Here is a 20,434-nt window from a genome sequence, read left to right as displayed (position 1 = left end):
AAAATTGGCGTCCTTTTTTCCCCACAAATAGAGCTTTCTTTTGGTGGTATTTGATCACCTCTGCGGTTTTTATTTTTTGCGCTATAAACAAAAATAGAGCATCAATTTTGAAAAAAAATAATATTTTTTACTTTTTGCTGTAATACATATCCCCCCCAAAAATATATAAAAAAAACATTTTTTTTCCTCAGTTTAGGCCAATACGTATTCTTCTACATATTTTTCGTAAAAAAAAATCGCAATAAGCGTTTATTGATTGGTTTGCGCAAAAGTTATAGCATTTACAAAATAGGGGGTATTTTTATGGCATTTTTATTAATATATTTTTTTTACTAGTAATGGCGGCGATCAGCGATTTTTTTCGGTACTGCGACATTATGGCGGACACTTCAGACACTTTTGACACATTTTTGGGACCATTGGCATTTTTATAGCGATCAGTGCTATAAAAATGCGTTGGATTACTATAAAAATGCCACTGGCAGTGAAGGGGTTAACACTAGGGGGCGGGGAAGGGGTTAAGTATGTCCCTGTGTGTTATCTTACTGTGGGGGGTGGCCTCACTAGGGGAAACACTGATCTTCTGTTCATACATTGTATGAACAGAAGATCAGGCATTTCCCCAGCTGACAGGACCGAGAGCTGTGTGTTTACACACACAGCTTCCGGTCCCCGCTCTGTAACGAGCAATCGCGGGTGCCCGGCGGCGATCAAGCCCGCCGGGCACAAGCACGGGAGTCGGGGGTGAGCGGGGGGCGCGCGCGTGCGCCTCCGGGGGCATGCACGCGCCCCTAGTGGCCGCTCGAAAAGCGGACGTATAGCTACGGGCTCTCGCCCAGGAGAGCCGACCTGCCGCTGTATAATGATGGCTGGTCGGCTAGTAGTTAAAGAACCCCTTATACAGTTTAAGGTTAAACCGTTTCTCTTCTAACTTCATTGAGTGGCCGTGTGTCTTCCTAACAGACCTAAGATTGAATAGTTTACCTCCTATGCTCGAATCACCATTTAGATATTAGTATATAGAAATCATATCCCCTCCAAAGCATCTCTTCTCCAGGGAGAATGCGTTTAATGTTTCTAGTCGTCCTCATAACTGACTGCCCCCTTTATTAGCTTTATTGCCCTTCTCGGGAATCGTTCCAGTTCTAGCACTGTCTTCCTGAGAACTGGAGATGAGAACTGGATAGCATACTCATTGCATAGAACAGAGTAGCTCCCCACAGTCCTGTCCAGTGTTCTCATTTGTTAACAGCTGTCTTTTTTTTAAAACAGCTAACAATTGGATAAAAAAAGAGCAGTATAGAGGGTTTTATTACATGCCCAAGACCTGGCAAAAAAATAAAAAAATACAAAATGTAAACTTCTCTGTAGAGAACATTCTGTGAGGAAATACTTACAACAGATGTACACCTTCATCACCTTACACTGATGAACAGCCTTTGTGAGGTGGAATATAAATGATAAAAAACTGTATAGATAATGAATATGATAATGAAAACAGTAACAAAGATTTGCAAGTACTGTGTGCAGACATTTCATTTTAAACTTTCATGTCAGGGTGTTTGCATATAAAGAACATGTTAGTAATACTTTAAAAGACTAATTAATTGACAAATACAAATTCTACTGGACTTTTTAGGTGTCACAATAAATATTGTCTCTCAAAGATACAATCATAAAAATCCTCATTATTTCTATACTCATCATTATATTGTGAATATATGAATATCATTTATGTATAATATATATGTATAATAAATAAAGATATAAATAACAAATACAGCAATAAATAATGATCATTTTTATGATTATATCTTTGAGTGATGAAATTTATTGTGACAATCAAAACGTCCTGTAGAATATGTACTTGTCTTGAATTAGTATTACAAATGGGATGTGGAATTGGGATATAATGACCACTCATATAATTGTGAAATAACCATGAGCAATCAAATGACTCATATAGCCCAAACAACTATAAAAATAATAGTATCAGTGGGTAATCAAGATGTTCACCCCCTGCAACAGTGGCTACCATTCGAGACTAAATTGGTATAGACCAGACTTTATCAAAATGTTGTAAAGTTTATTAATCACATCAAGTGAATCAAATATAAATATCAATTGAAAAAAACTTCTGTACATTCATCACCTAACAACAAGACAACGTTGTCTCCCCACATATAAGTATGTAGGGAGACAAAGTTGCAGGGGGTGAACATCTTTTTTGCCCACCAATACTATTATTTATATGATTACCATTACATTCATTATATGTTATTAATACTTTAAGACTGAGTTCACATTATTGTGAATTGGATGTGGGTTTACTCCGCATCCAATTCGCATAGCAGGAGAGTGTGACCAGCTCTCTATGGAGCTGGTTTACCCATCCCCGAAGCGTCTCCGGTGCAAATTGGACAGAAGTCCTGTGCGTCTTTTGCTCCGCCCTGAGTCCCAAGTCCTGTATATACTCCAACCAGGTCATAAGCCTTTTTCTCTTGTGGAAGGTGAACAGAGCAACAGGGGAGCAAGCAGAAGGGAAATATATAAGCAGGGGGAAGGGGGAGACAATTAAGAGAAATGAAATGTGAGTGCAATGTGATGTATGTGTGGATTTTAATAAAGCGTGTTAGTGCAGTAAGTTTTAATCTCCATTTGGGATTGACTATATGCTTTGGAGGCTGCTGCGGATTGGAGTGATCATCTTTAAATGTAAGGTGCATTTGCAGAGCACGAGAGTGTGAGGCAAACTCATCTGGTGAGTGTACATCTGATGGGGAAGTGGTGACACGTTTGGTTGTGATATGAAGGTTGCATGCCAGTATGTATCTGGATTTTTTCTCACTACAACGGTGGATAGACTGTGAGATTTGAATCACTTATGAACTCTCTAATGGACTGAACTGTCATGTCACCTTTGCACACAGGGTGCTTTATTATTTATTACTTGTTATTCACACTTTTTGTTCATTTTATGCACTAGATTAGTAGTTAGCACTAGAACATTGTTTGTTCTAATTAGGCTGATTATTTATGTGTGTTGAATATATTTCTTCAGCGCCGCTATTTAACATTGTTCTTACATTATCTGGGTAAATGTGCATAGAGTTTTTCCAATATTTATGTAAAGTGGCGGCTGTTTTTACAGTTTTCAGATTCATATATGTTCAGCATGTTTTGTGTATTTCTTTAATTTTTTTGGCACAATTCTTTCGGTGTATTTAACATGGTGCAGAGGTAGGATTGGTGGTTTATTATTTATAGATGATTTTTTTTCTCCTGTTTTGCATACAGTAAATAGGCATGTGCAAAAGGGAAAATTTTGTTTTGTTTCATTTTAATTCGTTATTTAATTAATTTCGTTAAGTTAGATTCGTTACATGTGTTAAATTCGTTTTCGGAATTTGATTCGAAAACAAATTCGAATGAAAATTGAAAGCAAATTTAGAATAGAGCAGAAAAAAAATATTTATATATATATATATATATACTGTATATATATATATATTTTATTATTCTACTCTTCTAATATTTTCTATTCGAATTTGAGTTCATTCTATATGAATTTCGAAATTTGAGAAAATGGAAGATAGATAGAAGATAGATAGCCAAGTCATATTCTATTGTATTTGATTACATTCCATTCTGTTCTTTACTATTCTTTCATTTTCATTCTATTGTTTTATTATTTTATATTCTATTTTATTGCATTCTTTTTTAGAAATCGATTTATATTTTTTAGATTTTGATTCAAATTTGCTTTCAATTTTCATTCGAATTTGTTTTCGAAACAAATTGTTTTCGAATTTGTTTTCAAATCGAATTGTTTTCGAATTCGATTCGAATAGAATTTGTTTTCGATGTTCGATCGAATTTCGTCCGCGGGTTTTCGATTCAAAAACGTTCGTTCGGATTCGGTTAAATTCGTTAATATTAAAATTCGGGAATTTGTATGCATCCGAATGTCCGATTAATGAAAAATTTGTCCGAATTTCGATTCGGAAAGAAACGAAATGCACATGCCTAACAGTAAATAATATTATTCAACACTATTATGTTGAGGCATTTCAACTGTTAATCAGTTCCTCATTTCACCTGAAATCTTTGGAGAAAATACAAAATGATTTTCACAAATGTTCAAGTACTCATCAAAAAAAAAAACTCAATATGATCTTTTTGGAGCTTTGAATCTAGTCAGGTTTTAAAGAACCAAAACAGGCCAGTAAGTGTAAACAAGGAAAAACTAATAATTGTAGGCAAAACATATGTAGTACTCGAAGATGCTACATTTAAAAAGGCTGTTTTTCTTACCCTAACTTCCCCTACCTGAAAGTAGAAAGAGCCTTTATAGTTGAGTTGTAAGTACCAGGAGGTGTACCAATTACTACTAACTAAGGACGGTGGTAGTAGAAGCACTACAATGAGTACTGGGAAGAGTCAAAAGGGACCAGAAAAGCATCAAAGGGACAATGGTGGTAGTTGTGGTTATGTTTTGTAGAATTATAGAGGAAGAAGGCTTAGGCAAGGTAGGTTATTTACTGTTTATGCAATTTGAACCATGTATATAAACCCAAATGCAAAAATGTAATATACTGCAGTTTAGTAATCCTTACATTTAACGATCCTTACATGTGGTGGCTGCATTTGCTTTCACTGTTAGGCTTTTTTCTTCAAACACTGCACTGCGGCATTGCCACCCTAGGACAGAAAGTGCTTTAGAACTACAAACATGCCCCCCCCCCCTCATCATCTCCATAACATAGGGGGTAGGTGTTGTGCAGCTCAGAGAGGTGAACTGTGCTGGGCTAATTATACTGCTTGAGATACAATTTCAGAGTGCACAGGAGCTACAAGCTGATATTTCTGTCAGGATTGACAGATATTTTGTGCATTTATTGAACAAATATAATACAAATCTTTCATTAGCATATTTAATAGACTAAAAAGAAGTCCATTGTTTGAGTTCACATTCACTTGAATTTTTGGCTTTGACCAAAGAGCATTTTTAAAACCTTTTGGGTCTCTTTCTCCAACAAATTCAATAGGAAGCATTTTCTGCTGACTAATGATGTAAGTGGTAATCATTTCCTTTGGAAATAAAGTTTGTTTGACCTTTTTACAAGCCTCCAAGAAGTTAATGAGGTGTTATTACTAAACACGATTTTGGTTAGAGAAACAACAGATGTTAATTCCGGCAGTAAATGGTTTATAAAAGTTAGCTTTTATGTTCTTTGCACTCCTTATTCATGTAATTTGTGCTCTTATATCTCCTTTATTTGTATAAACTGTTTCCATAAAATATGATTGCTCTCAATCTCTTTTTCTTTAACTTGGGTCTACTTACATTTACCAAAATTTCAAGCACGTTGCAGTATTTAAAGTGTTATTTTACTGTCAAGTAAGCTAATCATTGTAAATGCAGCATACATAAAATATAAGCTCCAAAAAACTAAATATTTTATTTGTTGTAATTTGACTTCCCTGTATATTTATTAGGTTACTATATCTAAAGCTTAAGCTTATTTATTACAGTTTTGGATAGAGTAGGGAAGGTTTACAACTGTCTGACTTTTATTGCTGAAGAATTTTATATTGGATCTTTCTGTAAATAGACTGTAATACCATTAATTTAGTCTCTTTACTAGAATGCCCAAGTGGACTCCAGTATCTAGGCAAGGCAGAGAGATCATTTGAATGGGTTAAAATACCTACAATAAGTATAGTATTGTAGTCACATGAAGATGGCTGTGTGTTGAACCTGATTTTGTGCTAATATATTGTACATCAATTACAGGGTACTATTGGCCTATACTGATACTAAAAAATTGTGGCCTAGTTGCAGACAAGTCTATGTTGTAATTAATGTACCTGGTAATCATGTGAATACTTGCTACTTGCTTGTTCCCCATTTTTCTTAATGCAAGGCTAATCTTTGTTACTTTAGTTATATCCAAATTTCAACATTTGATACATACCAGAAGCAGCATAGGGCTGTGATGCACAATATGACACAAGTGGGAGAAGTGTTACAGAAAGTAATCTCTTACACTTGGTGATTTCAGAATGTACAGGAGAGTGGCTGTGGACCATAGGTTAAACGTTTTTTTACAGGGTTCTTCTATCAGATTTTTATGTGATAGTTTACCATTTTTGGAATGTGCAAAGAGAGATCACACAAATACTTATAAGTATGACATTTATTAAAAGTAATGACATGTACAGATACAGATAAAGAAAATATGACAAGAATACTTAACTAAAAATGCCGTTTCACCACAGAGCCCCCCCCCCCCCATGATGGCCAGTAAATCAGACACATGCATTTCTAATGGAAGCTCTGTTATGACACTGAGATCTTACAAGTTTTGGCTGTGGTAATAAAGAACTTGAATGTAAGGAAATTACCAATCATAAAGAAGAAAGTGGACCACATCCTGATCAGTTAACAATAGCATTCCTTTGCATGCTTATGTCCGTATAGAGCCTCCTTAACCAAGATTTGGAGACTTAGGCCCAGATTCTCAAAGGCGTTGCGACGGTGCAACACCATTTGCGCCGTCGTAACTCCTCATCTGGCCCCGGGTATCTATGCGACTGATTCTTAGAATCAGTTACGCATAGATACCCACTAGATCTGACAGGCGTAAGGCTCTTATGCTGTCAGATCTTAAAAGCAATTTTTTTTCCCGCCGCTAGGTGTCGCATCATCGTTTTCCCCGTCGTCTATGCAAATGAGGTAATTACGCGAGATTCCCGAACATACGCGCGGTCGACGCTGAGAATTTACGTTGTTTCCGTAGCGTACGCGACGCGTAAGGTTGCCCCTGCGGGAGCGCGCCTAATTTAAATGGTGCCCGCCCCATTTGAATTGGGCGGGCTTGCGCCGAGCGATTTAACGATACACCGCCGCAAGTTTACAGGTAAGTGTTCTGAGAATCAGGCTGTAAACCTGTAAACCTGCGGCGGTGTAACGTAAATCACATACGTTACGCTACCCAGGAGCAACGTAAATGTATGAGAATCTGGGCCTTAGAATTCATTAGTGAGCCAAAATATTATTATGGAAATATATAATATGCAATTTCCCTATCAACTGCAGACATGAATTTGCTCTGGTTGTCTAGTTTGGGAGACCAGCTAATATGCAAAACTATCAGGGGCAGAGAATAAAATAGTTTTGCATTTATGTAAACAGCGCTGCCTAACTTTAGAAAAGTTTTACTTTAGGCAAGTGTTGCATTTCAAGCTTTTACTGGATAAGAGTTACATCATCCCACACAGGCCAATTAAATTGGCCGAAGAGAATGAAGACATTAAGGAGAAGATGCTGGTGCCAGTGAGGGAACTAGCTGACATTTTATTAGTGGAGAGAAGTTAAGTATTTGTGGCTTTAGCTACATCTTAACCACTTAAGACCCGGACCTTTAGGCAGCTAAAGGACCCGGACAGTTTTTGCGATTCGGCACTGTGTTGCTTTAACTGACAATTGCGCAGTCGTGCGATGTAGCTCCCAAACAAAATTGGCGTCCTTTTTTCCCCACAAATAGAGTTTTTTTGGTGGTATTTGATCACCTCTGCGGCTTTTATTTTTTGCACTATAAACAAAAATAGAGCAACAATTTTGAAAAAAAATGCAATATTTTTTACTTTTTGCTATAATAAATAACCCCCCAAAATATATAAAAACATTTTTTTTCCTCAGTTTAGGCCGATACGTATTCTTCTACCTATTTTTGGTAAAAAAAATCACAATAAGCGTTTATCGGTTTGTTTGCGCAACATTTATAGCGTTTACAAAATAGGGGATAGTTTTATTGCATTTTTATTCATTTTTTTTTACTACTAATGGCGGCGATTTTTTTTCTTGACTGCGACATTATGGCAGACACTTCGGACAATTTTGACACATTTTTGGGACCATTGTCATTTTCACAGCAAAAAATGCATTTAAAATGCATTTTTTACTGTGAAAATGATAATTGCAGTTTGGGAGTTAACCACAAGGGGGCGCTGAAGGGGTTATGTGCGACCTCATTTGTGTTTCTAACTGTAGAGGGGTGTGGCTGTAGGTGTGACGTCATCGATTGTGTTTCCCTATAAAAGGGAACACACGATCGATGACAGCGCCACAGTGAAGAACGGGGAAGCTGTGTTTACACACAGCTCTCCCCGTTCTTCAGCTCCGAGGACCGATCTCTGGACTCCAGGGCCGATCCGGTCTGCGGGTCCCGCTGTCACGGTCACGAAGCATCGGACCGGGTGGCGGGTGCTGCCGGCGACCCACGGCTGGGCACTTAAAGAGGACGTGCATGTAGGTGCTTGTGCCCAGCCGTGCCATTCTGCCAATGTAAATGTGCAGAAGGCGGTCCTTAAGTGGTTAATAAAAGTTAACCAACAAAGAATATCACTTAAAGTGGACGTAAACCCGATTTATGAAATTTGAGCTGGGCACATATATCTGTAGTGATTTCTTATCGCTCTCCAAAGCACTATGTCCCATAGCCGTCTCTTGCTCCATAGCTCTGTTATCAGCCTGATAACGTATCTCACATTCTTAGAGATGGGAGATAGAAGTGTGTGTCGAGGGAGGTTGCAATAAATAGATTAGCAATCAGCTTGCCCTCTCAGAGCAGAGCTGTGCACGTTCCTTTCTTCCTTTGCCAATGGGGTGTGTGCCTTTCCTCCAATCAGCTGTCTTGGCTGTATGCCAATAATCCACTTCCAATGCTGACAAGGAAGGTAAAAATGTTAACAAGAAAAGCACTTTCTAAAGGATATATACCAGGGTTCTCAAACTGGTGGCCCTCCAGCTGTTACAAAACTACAACTCCCATGAGGCATTGCAAGGCTGACAGTTACAAGCATGACTCCCACTGACAGAGGTATGATGGGACTTGTAGCTTTCCAACAGCTGGAGGGCCGCCAGTTTGAAACCCCCGATATATACAGATGAAGACAGAAGATACACATGTAAAACATATATAGGGAGATTTGTTTAAACTCTGTGTATTATCTGAGGCTGTTCACTTCACTGGGTATATGTGAGGGTTTACGCCATGGGTGCTCAACCTGTGGCCCTCCAGGTGTTGTGGAACTACAGTTCCCATCATGCCTCTGTGTTTTAGTGTCCTACTTGTAACTGTCAGCGGCTTGCAATGCCTCATGGGACTTGTAGTTCTGCAACAGCTGGAGGGCCACAGGATGAGCACCCATGGTTTACACTAATTTCAAGCACTACACTTTCTGCATGATTTTGAATAAACTTAGATTTTTTTCATCAACCTGTAGTTTTAAATGTATTTTAATACACAAGGGTTAACTGTAAGATACATTTTTATATATAAACTTAGTAGTTAGCCTACAGTGTATTCGATCTTTCAATTCACTCTGCAGTAGTAATGTGCAATATATACATCTTTTAACCTTTAATGGAAGCTTAAATTGAATCTTGCCTCCTGGGTGACATCCACTACTCCATAAAACTCTTAAAGTATTTAGTTTTAAAGCAGAGTTCAGCTTTGGTGCAGTGGTATTGATAATTTGAAAGAGTGAAACTGCTGTGCTTTGTTGAGTGAAATAAAATATATCAGGGGATCGGTGGACGATTTCAAAGTTTCCAAGGAACAATAAAGACAGTGCAGACAGCAGTGGCCTATAATTGACACATTTTAGCCCATAATTGTATCTTACTTTTTATGTTACATTCAAGACTAACTTTCTCATACGGTTTCCCTTATAATGGATTTCAATTGAATGGTGACTGATCTAAAACATACTCATTTTCACAAATTGATTTACGTAAAAGAGGGTTAATTGTAGTTAGGTTATAGTGTACAGGTGTAAAAGAAAAAAAAAATCATAAACTATTTAACAAGAACAATTTAGAGTGGGGTGTAATATTTTCCAACACACTTGCAGGTAGGTGCTGTAGGTAGGTTAAGGTTTTTCTGCTGTGCAGACTCTTGGTTCTTCAGCTATCTGTCTCAAGATGTTTTTCCATGTCTGTGCTGATGTCCTCAATCTGAATGAGCCATTCAGGTGCAAATTATTACAATGTAGATGTATGCTAGATTTGAAGTATTGATTGTTTAGAGTTTCCTGCAAATTTTCCAGAGATCCACATAAAAAAGGCTCACTGAAATGCCCTGAGCTGTTGGGAAACTCTGCCGTGATGTAGGCTGTTATGCTATCGGTCTGTGCTCTGACTGCCAGCTGTGGGCTTATTGCCTTTATTGACTGCCAATCGTGGACTCTGTCCCTATAGACTCTGCTGTTGTTTGGGTATGATTACCGTATGATCACTAGAACACATTTTTACATGAATTTGTGTGAGGAACTGCTTTACAAGAACTGTTCCTGTATGTTTTCTTTTCTTCAGTAACATTACTGTTAAAGAGGAAGTAAATCCTTCCTCTTTGTTCCCCTGCAAAGTAAAAGCATAATTGGCTAGTATGCATTGCATACTAGCCCATTATATGCCACTTACCTGCAAACTTAGCCAGCGCTGTCCCCGATGGTGGCTGAATCCATCTTTGCCCCTCTTCCTTTCTGGGCCGTGGACTCCGGCTCTGTGACTGACCGGACCTGTGTGACATCACTCCTGCGCATGCACTCAGGAGCCGTCACTCACAACACTTGAGAGTAAAGAAACGGTGTGCAGGTCAGTTTCTTCACAGGGCATGCACCAATGACATCATCGGCACAGTTTACAGCAAATATCTCCTAAATGCCGCACGTTAAGGAGATATTTCCACTACCTATAGGTAAGCCTTAGGCCCCCGTACACATGACCGAGTTTCTCGGCAGAATTCAGCCAGAAACTCGATCGGAGCTGGATTCTGCCGAGAAACTCGGTTGTGTGTACACTTTTCAGCGAGGAAGCCGACAAGGAACTCGTCGGGCCAAATAGAGAACATGTTCTCTATTTCCTCGTTGTTCAATGAGGAAAGTCTGCCCACTGAGATCCTCGGCGGCTTCAACACTGAACTCGACAAGGAACTCGATGTGTTTGGCACGTCGAATTCCTCGGACGTGTGTACGGGGCCTCATTCTAGGCTTACCTTTAGGTAAAAGTCACAATCAGAAGTTTACAACCACTTTAAAGCAGAGTTCCACCCAAAAATTGAACTTACGCTTTAAGTGAAGGTGACCCCCTAACATGCCACATTTGGCATGTCATTTTTTGGGAGGAGCGGATACCCTATTTTTAGAGGCATCCAGCTCCCACTTCCTCCCAGGGGTCTGTGGCGCCGGAAGGAAGTTCACCTCTCCCCCCACTCTCCTTACAATCTTCTGGGACACATCAGAGGAAGATACAATACATGGGTCTAACACACAGAGTACTATACAGTGGAAGTTAATGTATTGTTGCTAAGGAATTACAGTAATTGTGTTACATGCAAGGCATCAATGATGGTTCCTCTGGTAATGGAGGGGGTTAAGTGATTGGCAACTCCACTAGCATCTGGCTCCCCACTCTTTGGGACCAGACCCACAGCACAGAGTGCCTAGCGTCCCAGCCTTGAGTCTCAGAACAGATTATGTAGAGGAGCCCTGGAGAAGAGAGAAAGCACAGAGGTTAGAGAAAGTATTTCCAGTATCCCATAGAAACTGTGGGATGTGTCACTGGGAGAGGGATAACATGAACTGCTGGATTGGTGGAGCCCGGTCCAGGCTCAGCAGTACTAGCCTTTAAATGCTGCACACTTGGAAGTGGTGCCCTCTATGCATAAGGGTGTCTGAAGTGTACAAGTGTCATCAGTGTAATGCATTCAGCACATAGAGCAAAGAGTTAACAGCATCGTTGCCTTTATGTTGACTGTCACATGAGTGCAACTCCCAGCCGGAAGTTCAGCATTAGCGAATGCAGTTCCACTTTTCACCACAAAGGTACCTAAGCCCTGTCAACACACTGTCAGTTAGAAAATTGTATAATTTGTTTCTTTTCCATTAAAAGAGAAGTACAGTTCTGTACAGTTTTTGAAGGAACTCGGCAGATAGGTTGTTTCACACATCTATGAGAACTAACTACAGGTTTTCTGTGGATTGCAAGTTTGGGACTGCATTTCTGAAAATGCTGTTACAGCTTTGGTCATGATCAATGGTGTCCTCAATGCCTGGAAGTGATGCCTGGAGTCTTGGAAGTGATTGTTTTGCCTCAAAAGACCTGACCTTAACATCATCAAGTCTGTCTGGGATTACATGAAGAGACAAGGGATTTGAGATAGCCCACATCCAAAATATATCTGTGGTTAGTGCTCCAGGATGTTAGGAATAACCTGCTGACTTCCTTCAAAACTGTGTGCACAACTGTGTGTACCTAGAATAATTTATGCTGTTTTGAAGACAAAGAGTAGTCACATCAAATATTAATTTGGATTTCTCATCTGTTAATTTACTTCTTATCTTGGTAATTGATAAAAATAACCTAATAACCCTTATATTTCTGAAAACATCTGCCTAAAATGTTCACACAGTATGGTATGGCCAAAGCTTTTTTGACCATACTTCTCTTGTGGGTCACAGAAGTGCACTTACTGGTTCTCTCCTATGACCATAATCAGCCAACGAATAAGGCTCCACTTACACTTGTATGGTTCCAAAGTCACATGACTTTGCAGTGCATTTTTGAGGCAACGTTGGCGCAACTTTGGATGGGTGCAACTTTGATGCAACTTTGGCTTTGACCAATGATAATGCACAACTGACTCACATATAACATTCAGGTGTGACTTTCATGTGACCTTTGAGTTTTTACATTACAGTCTATGGCACTCAAGTTGCATGAAAGTCAGACCAAAGTAGTGCAGGAACCTTTTTCAAAGTTGTACATATCTGCATTGAAAAATATGAGGTGCAGCTTGTTATGCCACTTTAGAGTCCAAAGTAGCATGACAAGTTGCACAAGTGTGAATGGAGCCTAAACTGAACTTTGACTTTCTCCATCAGCTCATTTCCACTGTTATTGTATTTTGTATAACTTGACCCTCCTTTTTAGATTGTAAGCTCTAACAAGCAGGGCCCTCAGATTCCTCTTGTATTGATTTGCATTGTAACTGTACGGTCTTTCTCCATTTTGTAAAACCCTGCACAAACTGTTGGCACTATATTAATCCTGAATAATAATAATAATAATAATAATAATAATAATAAGAAGAAGAACAGTAAAACCTGTGGCAGCTTTCATTGCCCCAACAATGCTTTGACACTTTGTAGTATTGAAAGAGCTTTCTTACCCTTTACCATATGCTAAAAATTATTTTGGCCAGTAAATTATGTAGTCATAGTGAAAGGATGTGTTGGAATGGGAGGAATCACGCAAGTTCCAACACTGCCTAGAAGAGCCATCCTAAAAAAAGAGAAAATACAATTTCAGATAGTATCGGCGCTTTCCTGTTCAAAATGGTTTGGCTTTCAGGCATAGAGGGTGCAATAAAAGATTCAGCAGATATGTGCAGGTGCCTCTACGTGCAACCTTTCAGAAAGACCATATTTTTGCCACACAAGCCCTTGTTATTCAGATTTTTTTTATGGTGCGTACACAGTGCCCTGAAAATTTTTGGTGCCTTAAGGTACACTAGCAGTCAATTGAAAATAAATGTTCTACCTTAATGCAGTACACCATAAAAGACTGTAAAGTGTTGCAAAAATGCAATGCACACTGCGACTAGACCATTTACCTTTAAATTCAAGACACACTAAAAATCAAACAGCATATTTCAATCATCCTTTTTATTCATGTTGACATTGTCCCTTGCTTTTTAATTAAAGCATATTTCAGCAAGTTTATAGTATTTCATGAATTCCAAGAAAAGCCACTGTACATAAATTTAATAGGAGCAAGGATGACTTTTCTCATCTCTTTTGATATGACCAGTCACAGTTATCCATGTCGTCAGTGCTAACCTTGGGTCTGAAATCACAGAGCGCATTTTAAAATAGTACACATTAGTAACTTTGATGTTTTAATCATAACTTTGTTATAATCTCAGGTCACCATAGAACTCCTTTTACTAAGAACATCAAATACTTATGCGAGGGAAGAGCACACAAATAGTTTTATTTTTTTTAAACTTTTTTTTCTGGTTTTGGTTTATTACCTTTTAAATAATTATGCTATGTTTTGTAAATATGAATTATTTACATTTAAATATTTGTAGGGTATTGTATCATGCATTTAACAAGTATTCTTTTTTTTTTTTCATCTTAATTTTTTTATTAAGGAAGTATGCAGAATGAAATTAACAAACACGGCGTCAAACGGCGCCAAGTTGGTAGTTACAGATCTTGTACAATACTAAAACAATTTAGCAACATGGTACAAATGTAAAGAGAGGTTAAGGGGTACAGGAGAGGGGAACCTGTGAGTGATGATGCTTGACAACATGGTAGTTTGCATATGCCAAGAACATTGATTGGAGAAGAGAGTCCTCTATGGGATACCTAGGGTAGGCTGTATCCAGCCTTTAATAGGTCAGGATAGACTATACTATTAAATGATTGCTGTACAGTCCAAGTAATTCAGCCATTTATGCCAGTGCCTTCAGAAGGGCGCACGTTTACCATTTTTAACTGCAAACATCAGTTCATATTGTGTGCTAGTGTTCAGACATTAAAGAAAAAGAGATCGCTCTGGAGGCTCAGCTTGTTTTCAGGTAGCAGCTATCGTTCTTCTGGCTGCTATGATGCCATGCACGAGGAGAGGGGTTTGTGTTGAGGCCCAAGATTTGTGGTGTTTCTATAAGGAGTGCTGTTGCAGGGTTGCCTTCCACATGGACTGTTAAAACAGAGGCTAGAAAGTTGAAGACATATTTCCAAAATGGCTTTATTACAGGACAGTCCCACCATATACTGTATGTAGTAGGGATCATTGTTCACCACATTCCCTCCAGCACAACGGTGACTGAAATGGAAAGATCTTAGCTAATTTAGTGGGGTAATAGTACCATTTGTGGGGAATCTTTAGGGATGATTCCCAATGGGTGGAACATTTTGAGGATGAAGTAAGTAGTTAAGAGGCTTTTCGCCATTGGTGTACATTGAATTGTTGTTAAGCTCTGTACACACAGCCAGAATCTTGTCAGGAAATAACACTCCATTCAAAAGAACTGCGGTGACGTCTTTTGAATGGCAAGTACTTGGTGACGTCATCGCGTACGACGAGCATGGCTGATCACATTCGATGTCGTTGCTGTCATCTTGCTGCACCCTATCTATGCCTAGGAAGCTACCGCACATGCATCAAAGTCATTTCGAGCATGCACAGATTTCCACGGCGACAGGTAAGACTCTCGGGTTTCTAGGCAGGAAAACACTGCCGAGAATCACAACGAGAAAATAGAGAGCAGGTTCTCTATTTTTCTCGTCAAGATTTTAGGCAGTTTTCTTGACGAGAAACCTGAAATCCTCATACACATGCACGGTATACTCGGCAAGAAAGCTCTGCCAGCAGTTTTCTTGCTGGTTCTTGCCGAGTAAACCCGAGCATGTGTACGAGGCTTCAGAGTTGGGCTTCCCATATTTCCATAGAGGAAGTTTTGTTTGAAAAGAGATTGTGGTTGATGATCTGGTAGAGGAATGATATACCTTTGTTTTTTGGGGGATGCGTCAGAAAAGAAGAGTTCGGAGGAATATGTAGAAGTCTGATTTAGGCAGTCCATAAGATTGTTGCAGGTTTTGGAAGATTTGTGGTATGTTAGAATCCATTAAGAATGAATGAATGAATTAATGAATGAATGAATGACTTGTATAGCGCTACACATGCGAACTGAATCGCCTCTGGGCGCTTTTTCCAGCCAGTGTCTGCTTGGCTGGTGCGGTCATTTTACCCCGTAGGATCTCAACACGCTTCGGACACACAGTCATACACACAGATATACATATATATACTGGGCCAATTTTTGGACAGGATCCAAGCATGTCTTTGGAGTGTGGGAGGAAAGCGGAGTACCCGGAGGAAACCCACGCAGGCACAGGGAGAACATGCAAACTCCAAGCAGATGGTGTCGTGGTCGGGATTTGAACCAGCGACCCTTTTGCTGCTAGGCGAACGTGCTACTCACTGCACCACTGTGCTGCCCCATTAAGCATCCTATAGTTGATATACCAGCAGACATCCAATGCGAGAATGATATATCTGGTGGCAAAAGTTCTAAAGAGACAAGAGGAAGGGTAGCTAAATCTGAAGAGTGTGATTTCAGGAGTTGGGGGCACAGGTTCTTCCAGGTGGATAGAGCAGCGCTGATGGTTAGGTACAGAAATGGTTGGTGTCAGGGATCGGATGGGAGACTGATTTGATGAGGTCGGCCTCTCTTATATCTCCTGTCCTGGCTTTGCTGCAGCTGAGACAGAGGAAGCTGAAGGACTAGAGGGACACGAGTACCTGGAGCAGGAGGTCCCGGGATAACAGCTTGGCAGGGTTCAGTGGCCTGGAGTAGACTGTGATCAACTGAGCAGGAACAAGAAACAGCCAGGCAGGTAACCGAGAGTTAACAGCAACCAGGAATATAGACAGGAGCAAGGTCTCAAGGATAGCCAGGTTCGTCAGCAGGCGGGCAGTGAGGTACCAAATCAAAGACAGAGCCAGAGTCAGGAACGGAGCTGGGTCAGAGATGGGCAACAGTACAGGAACAGAACACAGAGCCGAGGTCAAGAGCAAGCAGGGTCTAAATACTGGGAGGACACACAGGATCAGAGCAGGATTCAGGAACACAGCTGAAGATCAGTCAGCAAAGCACAAGAGCCCAGACTCCCTTTAAATAGGATGTCTGGCGCCAAGGAGAATTAGGCTCGTATGTGTGAGCACATGCTCAAGCAATGTGCGCGCGCTTGTGTGCATGCGCACCCGCGATTGTGCGCCGTTCTATGGCAAAGGCTATGTGCTTGTGCATGTCTGTGTGCAAAACGTCTCACGGGTATTCCCTGACAGTTGGGGAGTGAAACCTAGGAGTATTGCTCCTAGTGTACCTTGTAGCGATGTTCCGAGTAGTGAGTGTTCAATGGGACACCATACATGGTCCAATGAGGAGGACCACCAGAATTTTAGTTGGTCAAGAACAGCCGCTTGGTGGTAGCATTTCAGGTTAGGAACTCCCATTCCAGCGTTTAGTTTGGGTCTGTAGAGGATTGAGGATTTGAATCTAAGTCTCCTCCCATTCCAGATAAAATGATTAACAGTGGATTGAATCTTTTGGAGGTAAGATGATGAGAGTGGGATTAGAAGAGTCTTGAAGAGGTATAGTATTGTGGGGAGTAGTGACATTTTGACTACAGCAACTCTACCGGCCCATGATAGATGGGTTGTCTGTAGATCGCTAATTTGTTGCTTCAGCAATGAGATTTCTGTGTCATAATTTATCCTGTGTATGGAGGAGCTTGGTGAGGTGAGCTTGATGCCCAGGTATTAGATTGTAGAGTGGGGGCCCAGGAGAAGTCGGAGGACACAGAGATTGTTTTTTTTACATTTTTCATTCAGTGCTGTGAGAAATTCACTTTGTATAGTGAGACCAGACCAAAGTCTTCTAGTACTGACTAAAGGGATTTTAGGGACATTAAAGGTTGTGAGAGGGAAAGAATGCTAATGGCGCCATTTATGTAACCCGACAGTCCAAATGTGTCCAATACTGTGTGTATGTATCGCCAGTGTACACGGTCAAGCGGTCAAACACCTTCTCTGCATCCAGAGAAAGGAGCAGAGAAGGCGTTTTATGCTGTTCCACCTATCAGAGAAGGTCTTTGATATATGTGAACTTTTTTCATCCAATAGTAGCTGATCATACTAGTTTATGTTTTATTATCATCCAATGGGTTAACATTTCACCCTGCATCACGTGCTAGTAGCACATTGTGTGTTTCCCAAGGAAAGAGACATATTTTTTCACTTATTCATTTGATCGTTTCCATGGTGTATGTGAACTATTGCATTCAACAGCAGTTGATCATATCATTTTCATGTTGTGTCACTAACAGGTTAATTAGTTCACTCTGTAATCAGTTTACCTCTGTCACTCACCAACAGGTTAATCAGTTAATTTTGCATCACATGCCAGCAACACAGTGCTTGTTCCTTTAAAAAAGGAGACTCTTATTCTTTGCTACACAATTCATTTATTATCGTTTTGTATGTTTTATCTTTATTGGTACTTTGTCATCATTCATAGTCATTTTTAGCGCTACACATTTTCCACTTTTTTGATTTCTCTGCTTTTCTCATATGAGCCATGTTAGCAGCTACCATTTGACTAATACTGGCAGCGCAGGGTAATCACTCTTTTTCTATCGGAGAAGGTCCAATGTGTGTCTCATGCCATCCGATGTTTGGCGACTTTTTATGAAGCCTACCTGGTCTGGGTGGATCAAATAATTTGGCGTATATTTTAATATCAGAATTCAATAGGGAGATTGGTCTGGGTGGATCAAATAATTTGGCGTATATTTTAATATCAGAATTCAATAGGGAGATTGGTTTGTAATTGGCTGGGGAGGTTGGTGGGTTTTTTGGTTTTGGTGGAGTTACTATTATTGCTTCCAGTCCCTCTCTATGAACGGATGCTTGGTCATATAACTGTTGTAGGTGTGGGGACAAAAGGTATGATAAGAATTTGTAGTATTTGTTTCCAAATCTGTATGGGCCTGGGGATTTATGTATGGTTAGTTTTTGTATTGTTTGTTGAATCTCCGAAATAGTGAAGGGTATAGAGAGGCCATCGAGGTGTGCCTTTGATATCTTAGGAAGTTTTAGGGATGCAAGACAGTTCTAAATCTGTGCATCAGTACATTAAGTAGTTCAACTTAAGTAGTGCTTAAGTAGTTCAACTTAAGTCACTTTAAGAGAAAGTCGTGTTGGGCAATGAAAAGTTGGGAAAGTTGATGGCGAAGGTCTCTGAGTTGTTTGGTCCTATCAGGGGAGGTCTGGGTTTTGTTTAGGGATTCTAGGGAGCATATGGTCTCTGTTATCTTTGTTTTTAATGCGTCCTCCTACATTTCTCCTGCGCGCCCAGCTTAATAAAAACTCCTCTCATATACGCTTTGTGGGTGAACCACAAGGATTGAATATTCTCAGCCGACCCAGCATTGTATTGGAAAAAGTTGTTTAATTCCCTACTGATCTGCTCCTGGTAGCGGGGTTATTTAGAATTGACGCGTTAAGTCTCCATACTCCATTTGGAACTGGTGAGTTCGATACTAGGCAGGTTAGGGAAACAGGGGCATGGTCTGACCATGTAATTAGTCACAATCTGGGAGGACTTGGTTTGGAGCAAGGCATCCCTGTCTACCAGTAACAGGTCATTGTGAGAGTACAGTTGTAGTGATACTGAATAAAAGGTATAGTCTTTTTCAGATCCATGGGTGCATCTCTAAGCATCATACAAATGATCGTTTTTCAGTAGGGTGGATAAGGTATGGGAGGGACGCCTAGTGTGGCCTGTGGTGTCTAGCACAGGATCAGGTACTTCATTAAAGTTGCCATATATAATGAGACGACCTACCGTATCTGAAGCTCCCAAATTTTTGTTCATTACCTTGTTGGGGAAGGTTTTTTTGTTTGGTGTTATGAGCATATAGTGTGACAATGGTATAGGGGCAATGGTTAAGGAGTGCCCCTAAGATAATAAACCGGCCATTTGGGTCTATTTCTACAAATTTTTGGGTGAAGGTGACTGAGGTTTTAATCGCAATTAAGACTCCCCGTGCTTTCTTGTCTGCATTTGCAAAGAAGCAATGGGGAAAGTTAGGGTGGGCAATTCTAGGTGGTGAACCTGCCTTCAAGTGTGTTTCTTGGGCTCAGAATATGCCACATTTTTGGGAGACTGCCTCTTTACACATCATGGACCTCTTAAATGGGCTGTTGAGGCCGTCACTGTTGAGGGAGGTTGTCTTAAGTGACATTGAGCATTTTGGGAGGATGCTTATCTCATTGCAATGACATCTGAAAGTCAGTGGTTTATAATATGCAGCAAGTAAACATGTTGTCCATGAAATTGATGTGTGGAAAACAGAAAAAAATGGCATTGCAGTTTGTTGTGTTTGGGGCTACATAGCTCAGTCAGAGAGTCAGTCTAGGCTCTGAAAATATCCTCATGATATGGTGGGGATCGACATACTGTAGAACCTGGGACCAGCACTTCTCACCTCTCAGCGATTCGCCTAGAGCCTGAGCCAGCTCCTCCCATCCCCTCCCATCCCCTCCACAGCTCAGAGCTCCAGTAAGCTCTCTGCTCTCCACTGTACTGGAGAGGAGAGCAGAAAGCCTCTGACTGACAGTCACAACTTTCTGCTCAGAAGGGAGGGGGGAAACTGAGAGATCAGTGGTGTTTGATAGCTCAGTTCTCACTACAGAGGCGACAGGGGAACTGATGAAGCGTCAGTTTGATGCCGCATCCACCTAGGTGAGCATAATGTATTTTTTTTTTTCTTAAGCCATACTTCTCTT

At 40.2% G+C, this 20,434-nt stretch overlaps 1 protein-coding gene across 1 annotated transcript in view; it reads left to right on the top strand.

Moving 5' to 3' along the window:
* The window catches only part of SNTG2 (syntrophin gamma 2), a 625,709-nt gene that overhangs the window by 316,850 nt on the left and 288,425 nt on the right, over window positions 1-20,434 (top strand).

This window comes from Rana temporaria, chromosome 4 (genome assembly GCF_905171775.1).
Source record: "Rana temporaria chromosome 4, aRanTem1.1, whole genome shotgun sequence".
Classification (NCBI taxonomy): domain Eukaryota; kingdom Metazoa; phylum Chordata; class Amphibia; order Anura; family Ranidae; genus Rana; species Rana temporaria.
The sequence above is the reverse complement of the archived record's forward strand: the minus strand, read 5'-3'. Positions and strand labels throughout refer to the sequence as shown.